Source organism: Panthera pardus, unplaced genomic scaffold, assembly GCF_024362965.1.
Source record: "Panthera pardus isolate Hobbes unplaced genomic scaffold, ASM2436296v1 HiC_scaffold_7, whole genome shotgun sequence".
In the NCBI taxonomy this organism is placed as follows: Eukaryota; Metazoa; Chordata; class Mammalia; order Carnivora; family Felidae; genus Panthera; species Panthera pardus.
In genome coordinates, this window is record NW_026527002.1 from 30252616 (window position 1) to 30270715 (window position 18100).

Genomic DNA, 18100 nt, shown 5'->3' on the forward strand with positions numbered 1-18100 from the left:
ACCATTTATACAAACCGTATTTACAATGAAGTATCAATTTTAGAGTGGCCAGAAGGACCTTGCAGATGAAATAAGCTTAAGCCCTGGACCACACTTTGACAAAGATTCTTATATGTAATTAGGCATATAATATAACTTAGCTGCTACTTTCAATCTGACATTCCTATAAGACTTAGAAATAAATCCCATCAGCATGAACATTTTAAAAAGATCAGTTGTGAGTTTCTTTTAGTGTGTAGCAGTAGAAATACTGCTCAAAGTATTTTATATTTTAATTGAACCCTCCCATTTGCAAATTATTTACAAAAAAGAATACAATGAAAAACATGAACTGATAAAAGTATCAAACACTGCTAGCAGATCAGAAAAACTGTTGTTTCCTATTATTAAGCTACTAACTGGTAGTATAAGTAAATTATTTCCTGACTAAATGAGTTTGGAGGTTTTTTCTATTTAATAGGAAGGCAATAATGAGCTAAGTGTGTGAATGTCTTGGAGTTCTCAGAAGAAAAGTGGAATGTAAATATAGTCATAATAATAATCATTAATATTTTAATACCATAACGTGTCTTGCTATAAGCTGATCCTTAGTTATTGATCTGACAAATGATATTCTCAGATGATTTGTTGAAGTTGAACATCTTGGGCGTGGTGATCTTGTAGTTTTTACTACATTTAAAGCTGGGTCATAACATTTAGTTCATACTATATTCAAATGTGCAGAGAAAAATCTAGTTTATTGTGTATTTAAGCTAATTTGGATTTCTTCCTGGGAGGAAATTTAAGTAAATGCTCAATCTATTTTAACTTTTCCAATGCAATATTATAATCTGTCCCTTCATGCTGTGGTCAAGCTGTCTGCTTGCCTTCTCTTCCCCTCTTATGATAGCACATAGGTACATAGGCCAGTGGAAGTGGCTTAAATGACTATGACATCAGAGGGAACTGCCAATCCGGGACCCAAGTGGCATCTTTGGGTAAATGGCTATCTTCCTTGTCTACTGGTTGGTAAGGACCTCTTGGAGCCAAAGTCTCGGGAGAGGAAATTAGGGACACCTATCACTCTCTTGTTCTCCTTGTCCCTATTCTTCTTACCAACTCTCAGGCTAGAAGAAGCACAGTCTCTTCTTTATATTGTCCTCCTTCAGGTATCGAGCTGCAAGGCTTCTGCCTTGTAGGTCCTAGGTGGAAGAGATAATAACTCTTGCAAAGGAGATCTAGTAACAGTAGCCAGTCTTGGGCTTTCATATATGAAAGAAGGCAAAATGGCTACCAGGATATTTGGGGAGGAAAAGTATCAATACAATAAACTAATGTGCAAGACAATTACAGTTTCACTGAGTACCTATCTGCTTCCCAGAAATTAAATATTAATATTTTCTTTCTCTTTTCATTTCTCCTGTAAGAAATTCTGTTCTCCTTATAGATAGAGGATGCCTTAGGCCAACAAAGTCAAAGTCAAATACACAGAAATGTAAAAAAGAAAGCACATTAATACTTTTCTAATTAATTTTTAATATCACACAATCTTCGAGTTTTTAAAACTTGGCTTAGTCGTGAGGTATTCTATTTTGAAAATGTCATGAAATGCATATTTGACTCAAGCTATCATGGTGTACGTTCACGCAGTATGTATTTACTCATTTCTGTGTGCAACGGGTGTCTTTGAAAAGCATGTTCTTTATTGTGGAACTTAAAATAGTTGTCATATATTCTTTTTTGGTCACATCTTTCTTCCTCACCTATTACTCCCCTTTCAGTTCCACCCTTTTGCTTGAAGTTTTAAAATCTACATTGGTCTTTGTTTTTCATATTATTTCTCACTTAGGGTAGCATTAAAGAACCTAATGAAACTTTCTCCCCCTCTATTTAAACTCCTTTCTAGCATTCCAGTTTTAATGGAGTCAAGTGAATGTACTGACATTTATTACTTACAGGGTCCTGCTCTCTGCACAATGATCTAGTTCAGGATTTTGTTTTTCACATACTCGCATATTTCTTTCTCCCTACTTCTGTCCATCAATCTATGTCATGTAATTATACCAAATCTACTTCTAGTCTCATTTTCTACAGAAAGAATCCCTGGTTAATAAGAGTCCATTGTGATCTTACTCTATTGATCCATTTCACCTTTTTGATTCATTATTTATTATGGAAGATTCAATTTTAATAATTTTGATGAACATTTTTTAACTAGTAAAATTAAGATTTATCTCCACAGTTTACACAGAGATATAATTTGCATATTTGGTGCATTCCTATTAAAAAAGCCCAATTCATGGCTTGTTCTGGTTTGACCTTTGTATCATTTCCTTTACCTTTATTCTGTACTCATCACTCTTCGTTCCAACTCAGTTGGTCTGAACAATTTTAAGAACTGTTTTTTGTGATAGGAAAATACTTTATAATATAACAAATAAATCTTTCCTATCTTAATATCTTTATATGATTCTGCTCTGCAGTGCTAATTGTTTTGTCTATAGTTTCAATTCCCATTGTTCAGTTTCTTGCTTTCTTTTCTTTTTCAGTTATTTGAATATTTCCTATTCATCTCTTGTTCATAAATATTCCTAAGGTTTTTATACTTTATTAAGTATTTATTCTATTATATATCACCCAAATGTATCTCTAATACCTCTATACTTTAGCATAATGGGGTTCTATCTGACACTGGAGCTGTTGATACATAATTTGTATTCTTCATAGTTAATTTTTTTCTTAAAAAATTTTTTTAATGCTTATTTATTTTTGAGAGAGAGAGAGAGACAGATTGCTAGCAGGGGAGGAGCAGAGAGAAGGGAGACACAGAATCTGAAAGGCTCCAGACTCTGAGCTGTCAGCACAGAGCCTAATGCAGGGGCTCGAACTCACGAACCGTGAGATCATGACCTGAGCTGAAGTCAGATGCTTAACCAACTGAGCCACCCAGGTGTCCCCATAGTTACATTTTTATCCCTGATTTGAATAAAAACTTTGTGAAAGTATGGATATCAACTATTCATTTTATACATTCATAAACATTAACAGAAATTCTCTAATCTATTTCCGTAATACCCAAGACCATCTATTACTGTCAACAGAGTAGGCATTCTGGGAAATTAAAATTCATCACTATTATCAAGAAAAAAGTACAAACAGAATTCCAGATTCGTAGTTCCTAGTTTCAAAGAACTCTTCATATGCTATTGCTTCTATCTGAAGTGCCCTTCCCAATCATGCAAATGTATGATTGTTCTTAAAGACTCAGCATAGTGTCATTTCCTTTATAAAATCTCTTATCTATCTCCCTCCCCAAAACCAGCCTATCTTTGATATCCCACTTTCGATTAATGCCCAACGCTAGTCAAAGCTAGTCCCCCAATACTGTGTATTTCACAATGTAATGTATTTTTCTGGCTACACATCTGCTCTTTGAACATCATGACTATGGACTATGAACATTGTGCCTAGGCACTGAAATGGTATTCATCTTTGTATCGTCAGTGATCAGAAAAGAGTTTATAGTCAGTCAACACTGAATAAATCATTGGGATTCATATGAAGCTATTTTGACAAGGTGGCATTTGGTTATTACTGTAGTCAAAGTAACCAAAGTAGTAACAAAGTAAACAAAGTAGTCAAAGGAAATCTTCAGAATGAAAATTATTGGAGATTTTGTTTCCTTGCGTGTGCAGCTTGTTTCCATCACTTACTCACATTTATATGTATTAAACTGCATTTGTTATTTCACACATACTTTGCCCTTGGCTATATAAATCTGTTTGGAATCACAATAGAGTACCTTGATAATGGGTAAAACAGTGCTCATAACTAGACTGCCTTCTTTTGGTTGGTATTTTCTTGGTGAGAAAGTGACAGGAGCTAGGCAGCGCTATGTGGATATTTAGAACATGCTACCTGGTCACTTTGGACCTGGAATGATACTGATCAAATTTTTAAGTATACTGTAAAAACAAAGGTTCAACTTTTTTTTCTTAACTTTAGCATGAGGTATTCCTTATTGCTTATAACAAAGTATAAGCTATAAATGTTAGCTATGATATCTTGGCTTTGTTTAAAATAACAAATAATTTTTTAATAAAAAGTAAGTATGCAATGGGGCACCTGGCTGGCTTAGTTGATTGAGCATCTGACTTCTTGATTTCAACTCAGGTAATCGTTCCTGGGTTGTGGGATCGAGCTCTGCATCAGCCTCTGTGCTGAGCATGGAGCCTGCATAAGACTCTCTCTCTCTCTCTCTCTCTCTCTCTCTCTCCCTCTCCCTCTCCCCCTCCCTCTTCCTCTGCCCTTCTCCCCACTGTGCTCTCTCTCCCTCTCTAAAATAAATAAAAATACATAAAAATTCTTTTAAAAAGTAAATGTGCAGTAAATTTGATAATATATAAAGTTTGGATTAAGAAGAAATTTCTAGTTCCAGCAATATGGCAAACTAAACTACCTATAGACACCTTAACAGGAAGAAAGAATGATACATAAAACATAATATGTAATACACACAAAATAAAATAAAGTGCAATACACTAACATTTAAATGAAACTCATGGCTGACTTTACTAGGAAAAAAGGCCTTAAGGATCAAAAAGAAAAAGAAAATGCCTTGAGAAGAAAAGGTGTAAGCTGATGCTGAGCCTTCCACTGCTTGCCATTCTGAGGAAACTAGCCAGTCTGAGTAATTAGGAGATGGAGTCTTAACACCCAAGAAGCACAGAAGAGAGTTGTAACCGAGACTCAGTTTAGTTTACCTAATAATGCCAGAACTCTCAACTAGCTATGCGTAGGGAAGTGGTGGACTAGAAAAAAATCCATCCCCTGGAAAAAGAGATGACTTGAAAGATTGCCATTTTGGAGTGTTCTGTAGGTTGAATTGTTTTCCTGTGATAATTCATAAATATGGGTTTGGGATTTAAATTGATCCTACCTGTATAATCTGGGAACATTCAGATAAGGAATTGACATAAAAGTGTTGCAAGTCCCATAATGCCCATGGGAAAAAAAACCCAATAGTTTGTGTTTTCAACAGAGCTGTTAAAGAGCCCAAAAGGTAAAGCCCCAGTGAGGATTAGTTCATTCCAAAATTATATGAAAAGACACAAAGAAACAACGCAATATGAATAAGAGTCAGTACAACGAGAGTAGCACTGTCCCCTATCTTGTCACATAATAGAAATATTGGAAAGTGACTATGAAATAATTTTAAAATGACAAAAATCATAAGAAAATAATTTATTAAAATAGAAATTGAGGAAAATACCATGACCAAAAGATAGACAATTTTGAAAAATATCAAATAGTTGTTGAGAAATTAAAAGATATTTTCTTTGAAATTGTATGTATTGATAGATGGTTATTTGTGGTATTATATATTCAAATATATTACTCAGGAAGAGAAATATAGAGATAAAGATATTGAAAACCTAAGACACCTATCCATTTGAGAAATTCAACATGCAATTTGTAGACGTTCTTCACCTGAAGACAGAAAGTAAAATTGCCTGTTCAAAAGATAATGTCTGATAATTTCAGTATTGATGAATGACAGACATCCTCTGATATAGGACACATTGGAGACAAGAGAAGTTGAAAGGAAGGAGAAGGTCTGAAAGATGAAGAAAAATACATTATTTATAAAAGAACAGCAGTTAGATCGGTAGCATTAAAAGAAGCCAGAATATAATATGTTCAGAATACTGGGAGAATACAATTGTAAATCTAGGTAGCTAAAGTTATCTGTTAGGATAAAGAAAAAAATGTTTGTGCTATATTATATATTTAAAAGCTGCAAGATATTGGGGCGCCTGGGTGGCTCAGTCAGTTAAGTGTCTGACTTCAGCTCAAGTCATGATCTCATGGTTCATGGGTTTGAGCCCCGTGTTGGGCTCTGTGCTGACAGCTCAGAGCCTGGAGCCTGCTTCGGACTCTGTGTCTCCCTCTCTCTCTGCTCCTCCCCCACTCATGCTCTGTCTCTCTCTCTCTCTCTCAAAAATAAAAAATAATCATAAAAAAAACCCTGCAAGATCTTAAAAGTTCTCATTAGGAGAAAAAAATCTGTAACAATGTGTGGTAATGGATGTTAACTAGATTTCTCGTGGTTATTATTTTACAATATAAACAAATATTGAATCATTATGTTGTACAACTGAAGATAATATAATGTTATGTTAGTTATATCTCAATAAAAAAATTTAGACACAAGCAGAGTTTTCCACTAACAAAACCCACTGAAAGATTTTTTTTAAAGTAATCTCTATACCCAACATGGGGTATGAACTCACAACCCCAAGATCAAATGTCACATGCTCTACCAACTAAGCCAGCAAGGCACCTTACCTACTGTAAGAATATTCAAAAAGAAGTGAAATGAACTCAGAGGTAAGATGTGTGAAGCAAGATGAAATGGTAGTGTTAGGGGAACCTGGGTGGCTTAGTCGTTTGAGCGTCTGACTCTTTTCAGCTCAGGTCATGATCCCAGGGTTGTGAGATCAAGCTGGCCCAAGTGGGGCTGTGTGCTGAGCGTGGAGCCTGCTGAGGATTCTCTCTCTCTCTCTCTCTCTCTCTCTCTCTCTCGCTCTCTCTCCTCTGCCCCTCTACCCTGCTTGTGGGCTGTCTCTCTAAAATAAATGATTTAAAAATTGTAGTGTTGGCATAAAATAGACCAATGAGACCAATAAAATAGAGAAACAGATTGAACTTATATAGTCTATTGATTTATGACAAAAGTAACATTGCAGAGATATAGAGAAGGTACTAAGTCAATTGGATATCCATATGGAAAAATTATATCCTGACATCTACTTCACCCCATATACAAACTTCAATTTCAGAATTAATCTAATATGTAAAAGGTAAAACAATAAGATTTTTGAAAGAAAACATAGTAGAATATCTTCATGACCTTGGAGTTGACAAAGATTTATTAAACAGAACATAAAGAGAAAAGTGAAACACTGGATTCCATTAAAGTTCAAAATTCTTGTTCAATAAGAGACACCATGAAGAGAGTAAAAAGACAAGGTACATAGTAGAGGGATACATATATCTGGAAACACATTTGCAATACATATATCTGGAAAAGGATTAGATTCAGAATATATAAAGAACTTCTATAAGTTAATCACAAAAGATAGAAAAGCTAATAGAAAAATTGACAAAAGGGCGCTCCAAAGGGGATTTCTAAATGTTCAAAAAAGCTATGAAAGTGCTTATTTTACTAGTTGTAAGTTCATGGAAAGCTACAACCACAGTGAGCTACCACTGCATGCGTATTACATTGGTTAAAATGAAAAAGATATACAAGTGTTGGAAATAATGTGAAGCAACTAGAACTCTTACACTATTGATAGGAAAATAAATTAGTACAACCACTTTGGAAAATTTGTTGTAGCTATAAAGTTGAATATGTATATACCTTAGGACCCACTGATTTTGAATAGGCCTCAGTTTCCTTACTTCTAAAATAAAGATAGTAATATCTATTTCACAAGGTTATTTTAAGTATGAAATTAAAGTGATTATATTTTAAAAACAGAAAAACCCATGGTGTTACTTTATTTTACTATTCATCACAGTGTAATTATAGTATTTTGCATACTGTGAGTGCTTAAAAGTTGATTGAATCAAATAATTTGTAAATACTTAAAAAAAATTATTTTATTAAACCTTGCAGGAGACAAAATAAAATTTTGCTTCAGTAAAAAACAAAGTGGGGGTGCCTGGGTGGCTCAGTCTGTTGAGCATACAACTCTTTATTTCGGCTCAGGTCATGATCCCAGGGTTGTGGGATGGAGCCTTGTGTTGGGCTCTGTGCTGGGTATGGAGCTTGCTTAGGATTTTTTCTCTCTCTCCCTCTGCTCTTCACCCCCACTCATGCTGTCTCTCTCTCAAAACAAAACAAAACAACAACAAAACAAAGTGAAAGTCAGCAGCAGTGCAAGTCTCTGAAGGACTACTTACCAGTGTCATGTTTAGGTGCCTGGATTTCAAACTTGGTTCAAATTCCAGTTTTGTAACTCACTAGGAGTATGATTTATGTCAAATCACTTATTAACTCTGAGTCTCTATTTTTTTTCTCCTTTCTAAAATAGAGATAGTGTGTCTAGCATATTATAAGCATTCAACAAATACTAGTTTTATACTGTTTAGTAGAGATGAGTGTCATAAAATGTTTTACATTTTCAGGTTCATTAAATGAAGAAAAGTGTCAGTCAGTGAATAAACAAACAATAAACCCAGAAATATCTTGTGGTATTGAGTATAGATTCCCAGGCATCATAAAAAAATATACTATACTCAACTCTAAAATATACCTTATTAGAACTTATAAACATTCAATATATGCATAGAAAAAGGCATCTTTTATTGGCTATTTTTTTCTCTAGTTTTGATTTCACTTTTTGTTTCTCAAGTCTTAAAGAGGTTTGATCTAACTCATATTGATATTTCAGTAAAGAGTTGTAGGTTGTTGTGTTTTGAGGTTTTTTGGCTATATTGGTGTGATTGGATGGATCAGTAGATCTTGAGCTTTAACCAATTTGTAACCAACTATGTTACTGGCTAAATGCTTTACCCCAGATGGCAGCACGGTTATGTAATAGAAGCTTTCAGATTTATAAATGTAATGTCCTGTGGAAGAGCCTCTTGGGAGGTTATTTTGAAACAGTAATCCCAGAAGTTCTGTGAATTTCATTTTGACACTGGGTGGGGAGGAGTTTGAGATGAGAGGGAAGAGTTCTCAGGGCACTTCCAGTTCAGCTGCAATTATTCATTTATTTAACTGTTCATACATTAAGCTTCTTTACATAATAGAAAAAGGGGCTGGGGGGGATATTACTTTCTCAGCCACAGCTGCTTTTAAGAATGGACTTAGTTAATTGTAGGAACGTTTTAATGATTTGTTCAGGCTACATCCAGCGGTAAGAGAAGAGGTATGCTTAATTGTTCTGTATAATAAAGAACAAAATACTTTTGTGCTGTAGAGCAATCTGCTAAGAATGGTGAGAAGGGAAGGAAGGAGAGAGAGAGTCCATCCTGTTCCTGGACCCAATTCCCACTTTGGTCTGGGGTTCTCACCATACCAACAAATAATTCTTGGAACTCCAGCTGGGTGTCCTACAATTCAGCTCAATTCTGACACTACCTACCCAGAGGTTAAGGCTTCAGTCTACAAGACTGCCCCTCCCCCTGGCCCCTACTTCAGACTTCAGGCACAAGCCCAGTTGTCTCTGCTTCCGACTGATGAGTTAGAGATTAGAGGTCCCCATGGCCTCCTGCTTGGACTTCAGAACCCAGTCCAAAGTTCAGTTTGTTCCCAGCTGGATAGAAATCAGAGGTTACAATGACTTCCTTGGGTTCAATTAATTTGCTAGAGCAGGGCACCTGGGTGGCTCAGTTGGTTAAGTGTCTGAGTTCGGCTCAGGTCATGATCTCCTGGTTTGTGAACTGGAGCCCCACCTTGGGCTCTGCGCTGACAGCTTGGAGCTTGCTCCAGATTCTGTGTCTTCCTCTCTCTCTCTCTGTCACTACTCCAGTTGTGCTCTCTATCTCTCTCAAAAGTTAATAAACATTTTTTTAAAAATTGCTAGAGCAGCTCACAGAACTTAAAGAAACATTTTACTTACTAGATCACAGGTTTATAATAAAAAAGATATAACTCAGGAACAGCCAGATGGAAGAGATTTCTTGGACAAGGTATGGAGAAAAGTAAGAGGAACCTTCATGTCCTCTCCAGGTGATCCATTCTCCCCAACTTTCCACATGTCAGTCACCAACCCCAAAGCTACTTGTCCTCTTGGGGTTTTATGGAGGCTTCAACACATTGTGGTGATTGATGAAAAACATTAGCTAGTGGTGATTGATTTATCTTCCAGGCCTTCTCCTCTCCCCTGGAGGTGGGGTTTGCTTGCTGCCAGAGACTGAAACTTCCAACACTTTAACCCTGCTTTGTTCTCCTAGTAATCACCCTACTTCCTTAAGTGGGGTCCAAAAGTCACCTCATAAACATAACAAGAAATACCTTTGCCACTCAATACTTCAGAAATTCCAGGGCTTTCGGGAGCTGTGACTGTAGTTTATCGAGTCATAAATGCTTCTTACAATTTATATTGCTCAGAGAGCTTAGAAGATGCTTGACAATGTACTCAGAAGCAGTTCTCTTAGAAAAGGGGCAGTGAGGTAGAGGAATCTATAAAAATGTCATCACAGAAATTTGTATAAATCTAAGAAGAGAGTCTGACTTCCTCTGGGCATAGAATTTTAGGGGTTGGAAGTGTTGAATCAACAGTTTTAAAGTACCCAACTGGAATCTGGGATACAGGGGCAATATTTCATTTGGAGAAAGTATTTTGTCCTTAGTTTGAAAAATATTCCTATAGTAAATAATTCTTACAATTACATTCTGGTTTGCACATAGAAGGAGCCATGCCACAATCCATATACTATAAAAGTTTTTACTGATGTTAAATCTACTGAAAGAAAAATAAAAAATGGTTTAGCCTTACCCTTTTATTGCTGTATTGGAGGTAACTTCCATATTAATGGAATGGGTACTTTAGTCATAAAATAATTGTTGATTTCCAAGAAGCAAGTGGACTCAGGAAGGGCCCTTGGCATGGGATCTTTAACTACTTCACACTTCAATAAGCTTCTGCTATGTAGTGCAACTTTCCCTGTGGTGCACTGTTTGCTAGTCAACACATGATTCCTCTATTCTGAACCACTCCTAACAAATTGATGGCCATTGCTGAGTGAATAGCTGAATGAACAAATGAATGGATGAATGTCATTTGTAAGTATCACATTCTTTATTGCTAAAATCTTTCTAAGCTATTTTTCAGGTATTTTTTTATCGTGAAGGGAGAAATATAAATGTAAATCTTATAATGAGAGTACTGTGCTAACTGTAAAGGTAACAACAGTATTTAATAATACCGTCTCTGGTAGTAGAATTTGGATATGAACCTAAATAATAGTCATACGAGGTCACTTAAGTATGGTTATGATTGGAGGATGTGGGAGTCTATTTGTATAAGATTCAGGAAACTTCTAAGCAAAAGCTCATTCTAACAAAGAGAAAGTCAGGAAAATAAATCTTAGAATAGGGTAGGATTAAAGAAGATTGGCAATTTGGGGTCTGTGTTGATCATATTAACCTTTAGCCTTAAATGTTTCCATTTCCCCTCTCTTTCTCTTTCTCTCCTTTTTTTTTTTTGCAAGAGTACAGAAGAATACCAATTAAATAAAAATATTTGAAATAGTGACTTCATTAAAATGGCATTGGTATCATAAATCAGCAATATTCTGGAATCCATGTGGGAGAAATGTGAAAAGAGGGTCAGTGATGTTATTTGTTTGTGCAGAGAACCCTTATCACAATGAAGCCACCTTTTAGACATCTTGGACCCTAGACTATTTACTGGTGGCATCAGCAATGGAGACCCTTTTGGTACAGGAGTATGGCAATTAAAGAGAGGTATTTGTCATTGTTAAAATTTTTCTTTGTTAAAATGTTCAAACTACCCAAAGCAATCTACACATTTAATGCAATCCCTGTCAAAATACCAACTGCATTTTTCACAGAACTAGAACAAATAACCCTAAAATTTATGCAGAACCATAAAAAATGCTGAATAGCTAAAGTAATCTTGAGAAGAACAAAATTGGAGGCATCACAATTCCATATTTTAAGATACACTACAAAGCTGTAGTAATCAAAACAGTATGGTCCTGGCACAAAAATAGACACATAAATCAATAGAACAGAATGGTAGAGAGCTCTGAAATAAACCTACAAATATATGGTCAATTAATCTATGACAAAGGAGGAAAGAATATGCAATGGTAAAAAGTCTCTTCAACAAACGGTGTTGGGAAAACCGGACAGCTACATGCAAAAGAATGAAACTGGACCACTTACTTACACTGTACACAAAAATAAACTCAAAATGGATTAAAGACCTAAATGTGAGACCTGAAACCATTAAAATCCTAGAAAGGAACACAGGCAGTAATTTCTCTGACATTAGCCATACATAGCAACATTTTTCTAGATATGTCTTCCGATACAAGGGAAACAGAGCCAAACTAAACCACTGGAACTACATGAAAATAAGCTTCTGCACAGCAAAAGAAAAAATAAAGGAAAACCTACCGAGTGGGAGAAGATATTTGCAAATGATACATCCAATAAGGGGTTAGTATCCAAATTATACAAAGAACTTATACATCTCATTACCAAAAAACCCAAATAATCCAATTAAAAACAAAAAGGTATTTCTCCAAAGAGATATACAGATGGCCAACAGACACATGAAAAGATGCTTGACAACACTCATCATCGGGGAAATGCAAATCAAAACCACAGTTGAGATATCACCTCACACCTGTCAGAATAGCTAAAATCAAAAATATGAAAAACAAGTGTTGGTGAAGATCTGGAGATAAAGGAACTGTTGTTCACTCTTGGTGGGAATGCAAAGTGATGCAGCCACTGTAGAAAACATTATGGAGTTTCCTCAAAAAATTAAAAATAGAATTGCCATATGATTCAGTAATTCCACTACTGGGTATTTACCCAAAGAATACAAAACCACCAATTTGAAAAGATATATGCACCCCTGTGTTTACTGTAGCATTATTTACAATAGCCAAATTATGGAAACAGCCCAAGTGTCTCAATAGATGAATGGATAAAGAAGATGTGGTATATATCTATAATGTAATGTTACTCAGCCATAAAAAAGAAAGAAATCTTGCCATTTATACCAGTATGCATAGATCTAGAGGACATTATCCTAAGTGAAATAAATCCATTGGAGAGACACAAATATCATATGTTTTCACTCATATGTGGAATTTAAGAAACAAAACAAATGAATAAAGAAAAAAGAAACAAACAAATACACTCTTAACTATAGAGAACAAACTGATGGTCACCAGAAGGGAGGTGGGTAGGGGGATGAGTGAAATAGGTGAAAGGGATTAAGAGTACACTTATGGTGATCAGCACTGAGAGATGTATAGAATTGTTGAATCACCATATTGAAACCAATATACTGAAACACTATACTGAAACTAATGTAACACTGTATGTTAATTGTACTAGAATTAAAACAAAGAGGCATTTGTCCACTCATTTATTCATGCACTCATTCGACAAAGATTTATTGGGGCTGCAGACAATATACTAAGAATTTAAATGAGGAACGCAAACCTCTTTATTCATGGAAGTGTTGGACCAAACAGACAAGTAGATCAGTATTTCCAGGACATTATGAAAACGGAATGCCCTTTGTAATATAAGATTATTTGGATGGGCAATCAAGATTATTCAGAGATTTCTCATATCTAGGCCAAAACCTGAGTGGTAAAGGAGTAGATGTTAGAAGGTTTTCATGGCAGAGAGAGTAGTGACTGAAGCTCAGACATGAGAGAAAATAAATTTGCAGAATATTTTGGAAAACTACCTGCCATCATCTACTGAATCCTTCTTTGGGTTTATTTAAATAGATCATGAGATTCATAAAGTATGAATTCTAAAATACTCAGAAGGAATAGGCACATTTCTTCATTTTGGTTTCTTAACTCCTCTATTTCTTATGCCTCTTACCACTCCATTTTTTAATATTGTCTCTGATATTTTTCTTAGTTGCGTCTCTTTTCACAGGCATATATAGTATCTTAGGTCAAATTTTGTGTATGCTTAGGAATAACTGTGAATCTTTTTTTTTTTTTTTTTTTGGATAAAGATAAAGATAATAGAAAGAAAGCTCTAAAACTTTTTGTCCTCCCAATCATGGTCTGTGCAGAACAAAAGCCAGTCTCTACATTTTTATATAAACTTCTTCAGCTTAAAAATTCACATCTAACTAGATACTCTGTTTGCTTAGTAGTTATGCTCCTCGACTGACCACCTCGCAGTGGGCAGTTTCTGTAATGACATGACAAATGAAATGATATTAATTTAAAATTTTGCGATGTGTTCTGATGATATCCATCCCTGGCGCCTATAATTCAGGTAGATATTTTTGGCAATGTTCTGCAAAGTTGGAAAAACATTGCTCTGTGGGTCTCTGAGAAACATTTGCAATTTTTCTCATGTGCATCGTGCTAGTAGCAACTTCTAATCAGCAGGAAACCCAGGGCATGAGCAATTTATCCATTAAGTGAGTCATATAAGGCCAGGAAAAGAGAGAGACTTGCTGATGCTTATAGGGATATTTTTACATTTTGGTCAAAGATTATTTCTCATAAATGTTTTAACATCTGCTAAGCTGGAAGTATTTTGGTTCACTTGTTAGGTAACAAAATCTCAATTATTTTTAATACGAATTTTTCAAACAACTCAAAAATAGCTATGGGTATTTTTCCCAAGACTACTTAAGAATTACCTTTAAGTTGAGATGCCAGTTTTAACATAAATTTTGAAAAATAAGAAAAATCATTTAAATTTGCCAATTAATATAGAAATAAAGTTTAAAAACAAAAGAATAAAAACAAAAGAACTCAAATGTTAGAAATCTTCTAATTAAGGAATTTTAAAACCAGAATTTTAAAGTACAGTTATATTCATGTCACTATCAAGTTTTTTGCATCACTTTTCACAATTTTTTATTTTGAAAAATTCAAATCGATTTAAGAGTTATAAGAATAGCACATTCACCAAAGGATAACATTTAATCACATTTGCTTTGTTTTCTCAAATATTTGAGAATGTACCTTCAAAAAATGAGGATATTCTCCCATTTTACTCTAATAAAATTATCACAATCAGGAAATTTAACACTGAAAGATACAATTATTTAATATATAGTCCATATTAAAATTCCTCCAATTGTCCAAATAAAATCCTTAATAGATGTTTTGATCCAGAGTATATTAAGAATAACACATTGTATTTAGTTAAACACATTGTGTTTAGTTTAACAACTAAATTCCCTTTAGTCTGTTAATAAAGCAAAGCTTTGTTAATTATTAATTTATATGAAAGCTAAATTTATTACAACTAGTTGAAGTAAGAGAGACACCATCTTGACAGCATCTTAGCAGTATCTTAGACAATGAAGCTCAAATGGTTCTAAACTGGAGGAATGCAGTTCAATGTGAATTTTTTTCCTAGGATCTGAAGTGGGCTCTGTGCAGACAGCAGAGAGCTGGATGCAGGGCTCGAACTCATCAACTGTGAGATCATGACCTGAGCTGAAGCAGGACACTTAACCAACTGAGCCACCCAGGCAGCCCCACAAGTTCTTTTTAATAAGTAATCTGTAGGGAACAACTTTATGAGGGTATGAATATCATGTTCTGCATATATTCACTAACATAATCAGCACCCATTATTTCTGTTATTATTTTGATAGGTGAAAAAGAATACATTTTAAGTTCTATAATTTTTTCAACATTTGTTAATTGATATGAGTCCATAAGGAAGAGCTTTCCCTTCTCTTCACTTTGTAATTGTTATTATCTAACAACAATATAGACTTTAGGTTCCTTTCTCATTTCAGTGAATCATGTTCTTATTCATATTGATACCCAAACAGTTCCACATTTGGCCAGTAGGAGTCTATTCAAGCTGGCTTCAGGATCTTTTAGACACATTCCCATGATTTTCTAAAGAAATTTCTTACTCTCTGTAAACAAGGAGACCATCTAGTCTTACCTTATACTTTTCCTGCCTTAGCCTTGCAATCAGGATTTCTCCAAGTGACAAGTTCTTTCTTTGTATCCATTTCCATGCTGCCGTTGTCCCCCACATTGGCAGGAAGTTAATTTCACTGGCTTCAGGTTTTCACTTCCTGTATTTTTTTTTTAATTAAGGCATTACTTATTAAATATTTCTACTCTTCTTTCTTATCCAAAAAAGTAGTACATTATACTTTATGGAACTTAATTTCTCACAAAAGAGCCTATACTGAAAATCACAACATGAGTTCATAGAAACTTTTTTCATAGTTTTGTTTAAAGCTGCAGAATCAATCTCCTATTTATGAGTTATGTTTTTAAGTTGTATTTTTGTGTTTCTTAAGGGTAAATCCCTAAAGTGAGTTCTTTATGAGAAAGGGTAAACACGTAGGAAGTTTTTTTGAATACTGCCAAAGTCTTCCCATAGAGCTAGATCTATTTTGTATTCACACCAGTAATACATGAAAGTATTTATTTCCTACAGCCTTCAAACAGAGTGTGTTTTCAAACGTTTGGGTTTCAGCTCAGGTTATCTTGCAACTCTGTGCTAGGCATGGAGCCTGCTTGGGATTCTCTCTCTCCCTTTCCCTTGCCCCTCCCCTGCCTGCACTCACACGCTCTCTCTCTCTCTCCTCTCTCTCTCTCTCTCTCTGAAACAAAAATCATGAATGATCAAATATCTTTTTGTATGTTTAAAGGTCACTTGTATGTCTCTTATGTCTCTTTTTGTAAGCTATTTATGTTTTTTGCACTTGGGGCAAGTGCACTTGGGGACTCTGGGTGGCTCAGTCAGTTAAGTGTCCTACTTCAGCTCAGGTCATAATGTCCCAGTTGATGGGTTCAAGTCCTGGGTCAGGCTCTGTGCTGACAGCTCAGAACCTGGAGCCTTCTTCAGATTCTGTGTCTCCCTCTCTCTCTGCCCCTCCCCTGCTCATGCTCTGTCTCTCAAAAATAAATATTTAAAAAATTTAAAAAAATACTTTTTTGCTCTTATTTTTATTTTTATTATTTTCCCCTGAATGATCACCTTTTAGCTGTGATATATATGGCAAGTATTTTCCCTTCTATGATATCTGTTTTGTTTCAGTGTTTTTTTTTGGGGGGGGGGGGCGTTGGGGTACAGCATGCAGAATTTTTTTCAGTATTTCCTTTTATTGTATTGGAATTTTGAGTTATACTTAGACATTTAAAAAAATATAGCTTATAAAGAATACAGTTGTGTTTTTTCTCTAGTAATTGTATGGATTTTCTATATTTATATCACTGATCCATTTGGAGTTTATTTTTTTAGACTTTTTCTTTTCCGATTCTTATGGGTCTTAATTATTTCTTCTCATCTAATTTCATGGTCAATACTTGCAATATATTGTGAAGTAAGAGGGGAAATAGATAGTATTCTTGTCTTGTTCTTGAATTTGATAGTCATGCCTCTATTTCTTCCATATTAAGATGCTGGCTTTAGGGCTGAGTATACAGTATTATATGTACATGTGTATATCTATAATATTGAGTAAATTTTATTCAAGAATGGATGTTGAATTTTATCACAGGCTTTAATCTATAGAGATAGTTATATATCTTTTTATATCTATCAATATAGTATCATAAAACATTTTTTATCTTCACAATTATTAAACTTTAATTAGTCATAATATATTATTTTCTTAATGTAATATTATTTTGTATAGAATCATTTGGACCTAGTAACTTTTTCCAAGGGTAGTTCTTTAATAATTCTCTCACTTTTTCTGTATCTCTGCTTCTTCTTCTACTCTATCTCTGTCTTTCCCTGTGTCTTTTTCTCCCTGTCTGATTTTATGGAAATTATCTGTTTAATCTTTCTATTATTATCATCAAGTGTGATAAATTATATATTGCTGAGATGTTATTTGTTTCATCAAAGTTTGGGCATTTATTTGCATAAGGTTGTGTAAAGGGTTTTTATAACATTATTAAATCCTTCTGTTTCAATGGCTATTTTATCTTTGTTCTTACCTTGTTCTTCAACTATTCCAATTTGTTTTAATCTTAGATCTACAACTAAATGTATTTAGAGCTCAAAATCAGCCCTTTTGCTAAAGCTTCTTCAATCATTTTTTTTTCGCAGCAAAGGAGTCTACTATATGAAATGTGTTATCATTTCATTAGTATAATGGGGTTACATGTTTCAAGGAGTAAGACTACTTTATAATAATAAATGATTTTTTTCCATTACCTTTTACAGGTAGGTCCTGTTACAATCTTTTCTCACCACAGCCTCTGCCCACAACAAAAAATAAGAATAACAATTCAATAATAATAAATAAATATCCCTAACAATGTTTCATACATTCTTTCAAAGATGTTACAGTTTAATTTTTTCCTATGCAATGATTTCTTAAAAGATAACAATTCACATTTTAAAAGGTGCTTTAATTCAGCCCTT

General features: G+C 34.6%; 1 long non-coding RNA gene across 1 annotated transcript in view; it reads left to right on the forward strand.

Moving 5' to 3' along the window:
• LOC109269425 (uncharacterized) overlaps positions 1-18100 on the forward strand; it is an 83324-nt gene that overhangs the window by 51542 nt on the left and 13682 nt on the right. The gene's annotated exons all lie outside the window — the stretch shown is intronic.